Genomic DNA, 13,189 nt, shown 5'->3' with positions numbered 1-13,189 from the left:
AGGAGATTCCAAATTCTGAGCCAGGGTACATGTGCAATTCTACCAAAAGGACAATGAGACTTACCAATCTCCAGCTATAAATCAAGATAATGTATTTCTCTTTATAAAATACTTCCACATTAATTGTGGATATTAATATGTACAATTCAAGTAAAGACTGGAAAGTACACAAAATATTTTTCTAAAATAAGAGGTTGAAATGAGATTACTTGCGGCATATTTTGCTAAAAATGACTGTAACACATGCATCATTTCCTTAAAGAACTTTTTATCAAACTCATCAACTTCCTTTTAAAATCTTTTTAGATTGCTAAACCTGAGGAATTCTAACTTTCAGAATTTAGTAGTTTGAGTAACTACAAAAATTACATAACTTAAATCATTATTATTTCCATTTCACATACTAGAATATGAGAGTTAAAACTAGGGTCAGAAGAAAAGAATAGAGTGTTTATGATTTCAGGACTTTGACTTTTGACAAATAGGAAAATTGAGTGTGATCCCATACCCTGTTACTCCAGCTCGTTGTTTACATCTATCCCCCTTTCTTTATCTCTCCCCAGGGAGGGGCTTTGTCAGTGAGGTGTGATACAGGCAGTTGGGCCTCTTCTACTGATGTTCCCAAACCCTGTGACTCAGGATTGAATCATAAATGGGAATACATTCTTTTAAATAATCTATTCCAGTGTTTTATCCTCTGTGTCTATGAAAATAGTAAGGGAAACTATTTGCAATGTTTTTTTTTAAACTTAATTAAGATTATGCACTTCTCAACACTATATAAGATAGCTGATTGTTAATTTTTTCCTTTATTTTGGTCAAAATTTAAATCAACTCAGAATAATGTTGAAATATCTTTTTGCAATTTTGTATGACTTTAATTAGTACAGAAAATACACAGGGAAATGGAAACTTGCCACTTAATAAATACAATTTTTTATTAGTCAACAATTAGAAAAAAAGGACTCCTTTGCAAGAATAATAAAAAATGAAAAAAAAAGAGATAATAAAAAATGATCCTGTTACTATTCGTATGTGCCCCAAATAAATAAACATTTGAAACTAATCAGGATGTGGTTAAGAACCAAAAATGGAATATAAATACTAACAAATGAACCTAGCTGTATTATAAATGAAGCTAACTCTATTACAAATGAATAACATATCTACACTAAATGGAATGGGGAAGTCAAGAACTGATATAAGTAACTGTGGAAAACAGTATCATGATTGGATACTGTCAGGCTACAGATAAAATATGAACTCTAGTCCTTAAAATGTTTTTCATAGAGGTATGATTTAGCAATTCTGAAACTATTTTATGTGTATGCTAAAATTGAACAAATTAGAAAATACAGTATGAATACAATGAGACCCAGCTTTCTCACCTTTGGGAAAATAAATCACAAATAAGGAAAGGAAGAAGGCTAGAATGAGCCAGGTGGTGTCAGATTTGAATTGGAGGCATCAGTATAAACTCATGGTTTTTGATGGAGAAATAGAAAAATAGATGTGGGATGTACACACACTTGAGCTCATGTGGTGTTAGTACACAAACATCTGTTTCCTAGTTTTGTCTGTGGACATGGCCTAGAAGCCATGTCATCCTGGTAACAATGAGCACACCTAGCTCCCAGACCTTTGTTTATGAACACCATTCTACAATAAAAAGAACTAGAGCTCCTTAAAGAAATGCTTGATTCTAGAACTGTGGCAGGAAAATATAAGAGTAGTCTGAAACTTCTGGTCCCAGAGTGTAAGAAAACAAGGAAGGCAGGAAGGAAAGGAAGGAAGGAAGGAAGGAAGGAAGGAAGGAAGGAAGGAAGGAAGGGAGGAAGGGAGGGAGGGAGGAAGACAATAACCAACCTGAAAGAGCTCCTAAGTGGTCAAAGCTGGAACAACCTTTCAATAGAGTAAATAATGATAGCATTGGAATATAACTCATAGAATAAAATAAATGTTCATGGAAATGTACTGATATAAATAAATAATCAGATTAATGAATAAATGGAGGAGACATGACAGGTCTTCTTTTCAGTAAAATTCAAACGAATATGTATGGGAAGGAATAAGAGAATAAAGGATATTCGTAAGTCAGTCACTACAGCAATAACTGTTGTAGAAAAGATCCACTGATGAATACTAAAATTAGGGAAAATTTGGGGAGGAAAGATTTGCATACTCTCAAGCATGTCCCCCAAGATACTTATGAACTACAAAAAGAGAGAGTGACTTTACTGTGGGGAAGTCCAGCAGACACCCTCTTAACCAAGTGATGAAGGTAAACATCACCAGGAATAACACATATCAACATCATGAACCCCTTGATATGATGCCCTGAGAAGGGTACAGTATTATTTTTGTGGTACTTTTGACAAGAATGAATAATCTCAATCTAAACACGAGGAAACATCCAATCCCAAATTCAGAGTCATCCTACAAAATTACTGATCAATGCTCTTCAAATGTGTCATCTTCATGAAAGGCAAGGAAAGACTGAGGACCTGCCGTAGATTGTATAACAGGTACAAATAACAACTGAATATAACGTGGGACACTGTGTAGAATCCTAGAAAAGAAAAATAACGTGGAAAATTGGTAAAATTTGAATAAGGTTTGTGGCTTAATTAATATTGTACCAGTGTTACTTTTCTGTTCTTGATAATTTTACTATGGTTATGCAAGATATTAACATTAGAGGAAGCAGCATGAGAGATATAAGGAAACTCTTTGTATTATTCTTGAACACTTATGTAAGTCTAAAATTAGATTAAAAAGCTTTTGAATAAATTTTTAAAGGGACTTTGAAGTAGAAACTTGGGGGCCCATGATGTTTTTAGCTTCCTCATTGTAGACATTATAGGCCCCCACGTACTGAAGGACTTACCTACAGCACAGAGTTTGGGAAAAGCCAAGATGAGAACTTAGAGCATTCTGTATTACTTTCCTGTGGCCCAATCAATGTATAAAAATAGGAGCTTCATTCTTCAGAAATTGGTAACTGTTGGGCATCCTGTTTGAATTCGACCTTCCCTAGGAAGTTTCAGCTTCCTCAGTGTTTACGCAATGTGGAGATGAGTGTCAAAATTCTTTTACATATCTTTTGTCATACTGTCAGTACACATTACATTGAATAAATTACATTGAATAAATACAGCAGTGACAAAAATGCTCTATCGCAGATAGTCTTGCTTGTTTATACTGAAGATTAGTAAAGCTGCCAGATGTTACTAATTTAAGGGGAAAAAATCAAAATTTTAAACAAGATATATTTAATTATATTTGTTCACATTTTTCAAAAATCCTCAACTTTTGAAATGTGAATATCAAGATGCCTTAATTAATTTGGGAAGAAATGTTTGATTCACAAAATAGTAAGCTATACAGGTTAGAAGCACATTTCAAAATGTGCTTTTCAAAAGACATTTTTCAAAAAACATTTTTCTTTAATTTCGGGACACCAGTTATAACTTAAAAATTTTTTATTTGTTTTTAGGTCAGAGACAAGAACTATTTAAACTACAAAGCTGTCTTATTTCCTTATTCATTAACTGTCCAGTCTAGCATTCAATGAATTTTATCTTTAGACCTGACAATAATTTTCCTAAATTTCTTTATTGTAGGTATTCTTTTCATGTCCATCAAAGTAGAAATTAACAACAACAAAAAAATACAAAAAATGTTAATGATGGAGGCAAAAAAAAAAAAAGGCGGGGGATCAGCTCTTGGGTTCATGTTATTTATATGCTACAAGTCGTTGGGTGTATATTTCCAAGCTGAGAGCCTTAGAAGCTTGGTAAGCACCAGAACTATTCTTGAGAGCTACTTACATGGTATGAAGTGATTTAGGCTGGTCAGAGCTGCCTGTTCCCACATATTCCCACTGCTGAATTGCTCATTACCTGGACTCCAGCATTATGTTTTAGAGATAATACATATCTGTGATGAGAGGAGAGAAAGCTTATCAGAGAGCCTTGGATTTGGTGTTGTAGAATGTTTTACTGATAATTATTTTTGTTGTCTTAGACATACCACTTTATATCTCTTGTTCTCCATTTCCCTTCTGAAAAAGTTTCTTCAATTTTATCATTCTAACCCTGGTTTTAAAAAATATGCCACTAAAGTTCACAAAACCACTGTGCCTGGACCTTGCCCAACTCTCTCTATCACGGTGTTACTTTTCTATCTTCCTTTCTGTGGATATAATTCATATGCCAAATTTTAAACCAGTTTTACATATTTGTATATATTCTTTTTTGTTCCTTTTCTTTATTTATTTAAATTCAATTTATTTACATATAGTGTATTATTAGTTTCAGAGGTAGAGTTCAGTGATTCATCAGTTGTATATAACACCCAGTGTTCATTCCATCTGTCCTCCTTAGTATCCACCACCCTATTACCCCATATCCCCACCCCTACCCTCTCCAGCAAACCTCAGTTTGTTCCTATGGTTAAGAGTCTCCTATGGTTTTTCTCTCTATGTCCTATTTTATTCATCCCTCTCTTCCCCTATGATCATCTGTTTTGTTTCTTAAATTCCATATATGCATGAAATCATATAATAATTTTCTTTCTCTGATTGACTTATTTCACTCAGTGTAGTATCTTCTCATTCCATCTAGGTCCTTGCAAATGGCAAGATTTCATTTTTTGATGATGGCTGAGTAATGTTCCACTATATATATATACACACACCACATCTTCTTTATCCGTTTATCTGTGGAAAGACATTTGGGCTCTTTCCATAGTTTGGCTATTGTGGACATTACTGCTGTAAACATTGGGGTGCAGTTGCCTCTTCGGGTCACTACATTTGTATCTTTGAGGTATATACCTAATAGTGCAATTGCTGGGTTGTAGGGTAGCTCTGTTAACTTTTTGAGGAACTTCCATACTGTTTTCCAGAGTGGCTGCGCCAGTTTGCATTCCCACCAATGCATAAGAGGGTTCTTCTTTCTCCGCTTTCTTGCCAACATTTATTGTTTCCTGACTTATTAATTTTAGCCATCCTGACCAGTGTGAGGTGGTATCTCATTGTGGTTTTGATTTGTATTTCCCTGATGCTGAGTGATGTGGAGCATTTTTTCATGTGTCTGTTGACCATTTGGTTGTTTTCTTGGAGAAATGTCTGTTCATGTCTTCTGTCTGTTTCTTGATTGGATTATTTATTCTTTGGGTGTTGAGTTGATAAGTTCTTTATAGATCTTGGATTCTAGCTCCTTATCTGATATGTCATTTGCAGATATCTTCTCCCATTTGGTAGGTTGCCTTTTAGTTTTGTTGACTGTTTCCTTTGCTGTGCAGAAGCTTTTTATCTTGATGAAGTCTCAATAGCTCATTTTTGCCTTTGTTTTCCTTGTCTTTGGAGATGTGTCTAGCAAGAAGTTGCTGTGGGCAAGGTCAAAGAGGTTGTTGTCTGTGTTCTCCTCTAGGATTTTGATTGATTCCTGTCTTACATTTAGGTCTTTCATCCATTTTGAGTCTATTTTTGTGTATGATGTAAGAAAATGATCCAGTTTCATTCTGCAAATGGGTGTCCAATTTTCCCAACATAATTTGTTGAAGAGACTATCTTTTTTCCATTGGACATTCTTTCCTGATTTGTCAAAGGTTAGTTGACCATAGAGTTGAGTGTCCATTTCTGGGTTCTCTATTCTGTTCCATTGATCTATGTGTCTGTTTTTGTGCCAGTACCATACTGTCTTGATGATTACAGCTTTGTAATACAGCTTGAAGTCAGGCATTGTGATGCCACCAACTTTGGTTTTCTTTTTCAACATTCCCCTGGCTCTTCAAGGTCTTTTCTGGTTCCATACAAATTTTAGGATTATTCATACAAATTTTAGGATTATTTGTTCCAGCTCTGGGAAAAATGTTGATGGTATTTTGATAGGGATTGCATTGAATGTATAGATTGCTCTAGATAGCAAAGACATCTTAACAATATTTGTTCTTCCAGTCCATGAGCATGAAACATTTTTCCATTTCTTTGTGTCTTCCTCAATTTTTTTCATTAGTGTTTTATAGTTTTCAGAGTACAGATCCATTACCTCTTCAGTTTATTCTTAAGTGTAGTGAACAGGGAATAGGTTCTGGGGCAAAACTCTCTTATCAAAAAACATACATTTGCCAGAGGTAGTAAATATAACTTCCATTTAATGTGTTTAAGTTTCAAAAAACATTTTACACAAATCACTTAATCTTCTAAATAGCCCTAAAAATAGATATGATGATGATTTTATGGAAGTTGAATCTGGAGCTAAGAGAATGGATGCCTAGGATCATCCATTAGTCTGTGGAAGTTGGGGCATGTCCAGCTACCCCACTTTCCACTCTATCATACTGTCTTGTGGACCCACAAGTAGCACAAGTTATTTGAAAAACAGAAAGTTCTGGAACCACATAATGACTCTTAGGTCTTTTTCAATATTTGTGCTTAATAATAAGTGAGGGAAAGGAAAGGAGGAAGACAAATACGATTTGGCATTTTATTTTGTTTTAGCCTGTACAGATGGTACCTCCTTTGGGCATTTCTCTCTATCATCTCCTCACTGCATTCATATGGAATTAGCAGTGGTAGTTTGGGAAACTCTTTTATAGGAATACTTCTCTTCACTTTGAGGTATAGAAAGAGAAAGACCTTGAATGAATACACTTGAAAGTGAACACTGCATTATATGAGACTTGAAATACATCAAACCTAAAGAGCCTTACTTCTGAGCCTGTTCTTGAAAGGACTTGAGAAGGCAGAATGAGTCATGTATGTGATCGAAATTAAAGAAAAACTGTCCAAAATTCTCATTGACTGCCACATTTCTAAAGTTAGAAAAAGTGAAAAATGTGATTGTACAGCAAGTCTCATCCTGAAATCCTAGAAAATGACAGTTCTTAGGAGTGTAGGGAGCAAGGGAGAAAGACAGGTATACAGAACAAAGAAAATTAAAGTAAAATTCTTAAAGCTTAGAAAATATTAATTTTAGGTAAGAGAATAAATGAAGTCTTTACTCAGGGAATCTGCAATAATAAGGCTGATTAGTCAAACTAAAAACCTTTGACTTTAGATTCATGATTACATAGATATGGGAAAAATCCTAGCTTGTGGTTCTGGGCAGTTCCTAAATTACTGTATGTATGTACCTTACAGTACCTTAAGTATGATATCTGCAATACAAAAAAAAAATTTGTCCAGAAAAAGCTGTGAAAAATAGATACCATACACCTTTATTACCTCTCAACCTACACCACTTCCTTTTTTGCTGTCCCTTTTAACCAATACACACCTAGTGCAGAGTTTGGGTATTGACTGCTTAGTTTCTATCTTGACATCACTCACTTATCAACTTACTGACCTTGGGCCAGTATCATAACCGGGAGACTCCAGGACCCTTAGCACAGTGCTAAGGCCAAATCTATTCTGATTGGTTACTGTTGTACAATATGGATTTTTAAAAATATGACTAATAATACTCCCAGAATCAAGCACTCTCATTCATTGTTTGTAGATGCATAAAACATTTTGTAAACATATACAAAACTGGTAACAGTAGTTACTACTAGGGATAGAACTTGGATGAAGGAGGAGAAGGAGGAATTTCTTTTCACCATATATGTCTTAAGTTTGTACCCTGAGTATATATTGTCTCATCAAAACAGTGATTATTTTTTTCATAAATTGAGCAAACTTATAAAACTAGATCTAGGGAATCTATAAATTAATTAATTGAAATAGGCATTTCTATGATTTACCTTAGAGAAGCAGTGTATAGGAATTAATGGCCTCCTATCTGCAGTATTTGTTTTTCATTAGTGTCTGAGCTGAAAGCCTCTCATTCAATTTAGTACAAGTCGGTATTTGAAGTCATTTTGTAAAATCATCCTTTTTTTCATTTTTAATTATCTGCAATAATTCTGAGAGGCCTTTAATACTGCATTTTATAGATAAGTATAGTGGACTACAAAGATATCTTTTTAAAGATTTTATTTATTTATTTGAGATAGAGAAAGAGAGAGCAAGAGAGAGAACATGAACAGGGGGGAGGGGTAGAGGGAGAAGGAGAAGCAGGAAGCCTGACTCAGGGTTTCCAGGGATCGATCCCAGGACCCCAAACCTGAGCCAAACGCAGATGCTTAACCAATTGAACCACCCAGACACCCTGGACAAATATATTAATTAGCTTGCTTAAATTCACACAGTGTATGAAAGATAGGATTCAATTTTTTTTTTACTCTTTAAAAATTTCATTATTGTTATTTTTAAAACATTTTATTTTTCAAAACAGTTTTAGATTCATAGCAAAATTGAGCAGAAGGTATGGGGATTTCCCATATAGCCTGTTCCCACACAAGCATAACTTATCCCATTATCAACATCCTGCAGCAGCATGGTACATTTCTTATAACTGATGAATCGACATTAACATATTATAATTACACTAAGTCCACAGTTTAGATTAGAATTCATTCTTAGTGTTTTATAGTCTATGGGTTTTACAAGTATATAATGACATGTATCCAGTATTATGGTGTCATACACAGTATTTTCAATGCCTTAAAAATTCTTTGCAGTTCGCCTATTCTTCCCTCTCTTCCCCCTAAACTGTGGCAACTACTGATATTTTTACTGTTTCATAGTTTTGTCTATGAAATGTCATATAGGTGGAATCATACAGTAATTAACCTTTTCTGATTGGCTTCTTTTCCTGAGTAATATGCATTTAAGTTACCTTTATATCTTCTAATGGCTTGGTAGCTCATTTCTTATTCTCACTAAATAATATTCTATTACCTGGGTGTACCACAACTTATCCATTCGCCTACTGATGGACATCTCGATTGCTTCCATGTTTTGGCAATTAGAAACAAAGCTGCTGTAGACGCCCATGTGCAGGATTTGGTGTGGGTATACATTTTCAGCTCTTTGGGTAAATACCAAGGAGCACGACTGCCAGATCACATGGTAAGAGGCTATGTTTAGTTTTGTAGGAAACCTCCAAACTGTCTTTCAAAAATGATTCCATCATTTTGCATTCCCTCCACAAATGAATAAGAATTCCTGATGCTTCACACTTCATCAGCATTTGGTGTTGTCTGCTCTGGAGTTTAGCCACTCTGACAGGTGTGTAGAGGTATCTCGTTGTTGTTGTCATTTGCATTTCTCTAATGACGTATCAGGGGAAGCATCTTTTCATATGTGCCTTTGTCATCCGTAACTTTTAAAATTTTGGGCCACAAATCTGTGCGCATTTTAAAACAACATTTGCCAGCAGTTGTAGCAGGTCAACCTCTAGAATTAGACGTGAGCACTAGCTGATGTCTGAGGGCTGAGGGGCTGTGTGAGGAACAGGCTGAGATGGATATCAGAGGACTTGGATCCCAGGGAAAGGACAGTATTTCAGTTACTAAACTTTCAACAAGTGAACCTTTTAAAGTCATCATTTTCTTTGGAAGGATCTTTCGTACATGAAAAATTAACTTTTCCCCAGTCATTCTCTTGAATTATCAGGAGAAAAAAACCCACTTTGCCACTTGTTAGGTACTGAATTGTACCCTCCAAATTCATAAATGGAAGCCCAAACTCCCAATGTGACAGCGTTGGGAGATAGGGCCTTTAATGAGGTAATTAAGGTGAAATGCGGTCATAAGGGTGGGACCATAATTTCGTCAATGTCCTCATTAGAAGCAGAAGAAACAGCAGAGATTTACATGTGCAAAGGCCATGTGAGGACACAGAGAGAAGGCAACCGTCTGTGAGCCAAGGACAGAGACCTTGGGAGAAACCACCCCTGCCAGTGTTTTGATTTTGGACTTCCTGCTTTTGCACTGTGGAAAAATAAATTTCTGTTGTCTAAGCCACCCAGTGTGTGGTGGCTGTTTTGTTATGGCAGCCCTAGCTGACAACAATACAGCTCAACCAGAATGAAATGAGTTTGTCCACATTAAGACACACCCAGGGTATATGTGCTCACTGAAAATTGCAAGTTACAAATGGAACACAAGGCAGTGCAGTGTATTCAGTATCTTCCAGTTTTTCCTACTTCAAATCTCTCACTGGATAGTTCGAGTAGTAATGATGAAACTACTGTTTTTAAAGATATTTTTAATGATCCATAACAAAATGAAGAAATGGGAGAACCCCACGTGATGACAGAATATAAGCTTGGTTTACTATAATGCAGTTGTGTCACTCATGAAAATAGAATTGCATCTTGTTTATAGTTGTCTTTTTACTATAATTTGATATACACAACATTAAAAGTACTGACACATAGCAGTTTTTGCCCCCCAAAAAGTAAATCTGCTCCTGCAAAAAACACCTCCACCAACAGAATATATGCTTAAAGCTTGAAGCCTCCAATATAAAATTTTGTCTGATTTTTTTTTTAAAGATTTTATTTATTTATTCGACAGAGATAGAGACAGCCAGCGAGAGAGGGAACACAGGCAGGGGGAGTGGGAGAGGAAGAAGCAGGCCCATAGCGGAAGAGCCTGATGTGGGGCTTGATCCCATAATGCCGGGATCACGCCCTGAACCAAAGGCAGACGCTTAACTGCTGTGCCACCCAGGTGCCCCAAAATTTTGTCTGATTTAAAATGATTTAAAGCATTTAGCAAATGACCTGACAACTAAAGGAACACAGTTGGATTTTCTTGCGTCAAAAACTTTACTTAAATATTTTATGTCATGTTGATATATTTTTACATTTATTTTTAATTTATTATAGAAAAACCCAACTCTATCTAGAAATAGAAAAGTATCATAAAACCCTTTACCATTACCCATCATCAACACCTGGCTCATCTTGTGTTATTTATACTTCTACCTATTTCTTCTTTTTAAGTCATTTCTGAGCAAACCTAAGATGTTGTATTATTTCATCTGTAAACTCTTCAGTATGTTTCTCTGAAATATATAGCCCTTTTTCTAAATACCCATGTTTTCATTATTATTCCAAAAATTTAACAATAAACCCCTAATATTGGAAAAGATTTGATCGTTCAGATTTTCCCAATTTTCTCACAAATTCCACTATTTGTTTTTATAATTTTTTTAAAAAAAATCAGGAATCAACTAAGTGCTAAACATTGCAGTTAGTTCAAATATCTCTTAATTCCCTTTTAGTATATAAGTCTTCTCTCATTGCTTTTTTAAAATTACTTACAACTTAATTATTGAATTAGAAATAAGATCCTTTGTCCAGTAGTTTCCTACAGATTATTCTTTGCTGATTGCATCCCCCATGTGCCTTTTAACATGTTCTTCTCTCTTTTTCAGAGGAGGTCATGGAGAGAACATGACTGCCAGTTGACCTTTCGAGCTGGACCTGGGCAATCAGAGGCTCCCTGCCTTCTCCTCTGTCCTTGGAATGTAGCTCTGCCCTCCATTCCAACAGTGGGAACCATTTTCAAGGGCTTAGCCTTGAGAGAAAGCAGTGTGTTGTTGAGAACACCTGGAGGGTGCACATGACTCAGCCTGGTAAAGGCCTCTGCACAACTTTTAACATTTTGGTGGACAGGTGCGGAGATCTACTCATCTGGTGGCCACTCAAGGCAAACCTCGTAAGTAAGTTTTCTTGCTTATTAAACCTGCCACCTACCAATCTGAAATGGTTCGCCTCTTTCTTTAGTCTCTCCTTGGCCTCTGTGTATGAGGCCAGTTTCACATTTCACCTGGGAAATTCCAGAACTTGTGAGCCAATGTTCTCGTGTATTTTTCTATAGATTAGAACTGGAGGCATGATAGGATTCACATTTATTAATTTTTCTTTTTTTTTTTTAGTGATACTGTTTCATAGATAGTGTTGTGTTTGTCTCAAATGAGGTGCACAATGTGTGTTTGTCTTGTTTTCTGATGTTAGCAGTAGTCGTTGATCAGTATCTAGATTAATTCATTTGAGTATATAAAATGATAATATTATAATTCTATCTAATGCATTATTTTATTATCTTCAGTTCTCCCTTAAAAATAAACTTCTCATCTGCTGTGTGATTATCCAAAAGAACAGTTATTGTAGAAAATGGTAGGGCACATGCCTAATTTTCTACATTTATTTCACAGCATAATGAATCTATTTACCAACATTTCAAGATAATAATGAGTAATTATTATTTTTTTTAAATATCACAATGAACTCGTATATTTAAATGTATTTTAGGTGTTCAAATGATCTTACTTTCAATATTTAAATTTTCTTATCTTCACTGAGTGTAAGACTCTTCAATTACTACTGAGTCCTTTAACATGACCCTCACAGTATATTTGAGATATTTTTTGCTATCTAAGCTTAAATGTTTCCACGCAGATTTTATATGGTTCCTTCCATTTTTTTTCAATGAGACATGGATCGTTTTATACAAAAGTTATATATTAAGACCACAACATGGGCAATGAGTATGTTCTTTGTTACCAGGTTGTCATTGTTTTAAGAATTTTCCAATGAACAAGGATAGGTAAATCAATTTCTAAATTTTATATTTAGTGATTGCATTTCAATTTAATTGTATTTTATAATTGCTAATATATTGTACAATTACAAACTCAAACTTATTGAACTATATATATAAATTATATGTATATATATAAAAATATACATATATATGTGTGTGTGTATATATATGCATATATATATGATCTATATATAATCTCCATTTATCCCTATCAACTGCAACTTAATTCCGAACTCTCTTGAGTGACCAAATAGAAATCGTTTTTTTCTTATTTGTCTTATTTTATATTCTCTCTCTCTCTCTCTCTCCCCTTTTCTGCTTCGGAAGCAGGAAAGTTAGAAAATTTATTAAGTCAGTATAGTTGAAAAATGATGGGCCAGTGTTGTAGTGGGTGTTGAAAAGATTTGGAAGGTAGAGCCAACAGCATTTGATGATAGATTTTATGGGAAGAGTGAGGGAATGAGGGAAAACAAGAATAACTCACATTTTTGGCATAAGCAAGAGGGTAAATGGAGATGCCACTTACTGAGCTAGAAAAGACTGGAGGAGAAACATATGGGAAGGGGAGGAAGACTGAGAATTATTTGGATTTGTCAAGTTTGATAGGCCTAGCAGACATCCAAGATTGGATTCAAGTATGGTTGGATATAGCTCCCAACCAGAATGTAAGCTCCAAGAGGACAGCTACTTTTGTGTGTTTGGTTCACTGCTGTAGCTTCAGAACTTCAAAGAGACGTATAAC

At 35.1% G+C, this 13,189-nt stretch overlaps 1 pseudogene; it reads left to right on the top strand.

Moving 5' to 3' along the window:
- Positions 1–9,352: 9,352 nt before the first annotated feature.
- On the top strand, positions 9,353–10,173 carry LOC123786115 (proteasome maturation protein-like; annotated as a pseudogene).
- Positions 10,174–13,189: the final 3,016 nt, after the last annotated feature.

This window comes from Ursus americanus, chromosome 7 (genome assembly GCF_024610735.1).
Source record: "Ursus americanus isolate L20-20 chromosome 7, mUrsAme1.1.p, whole genome shotgun sequence".
NCBI classification, from domain to species: Eukaryota; Metazoa; Chordata; class Mammalia; order Carnivora; family Ursidae; genus Ursus; species Ursus americanus.
This window is presented reverse-complemented; position numbering and strand designations above follow the sequence as displayed.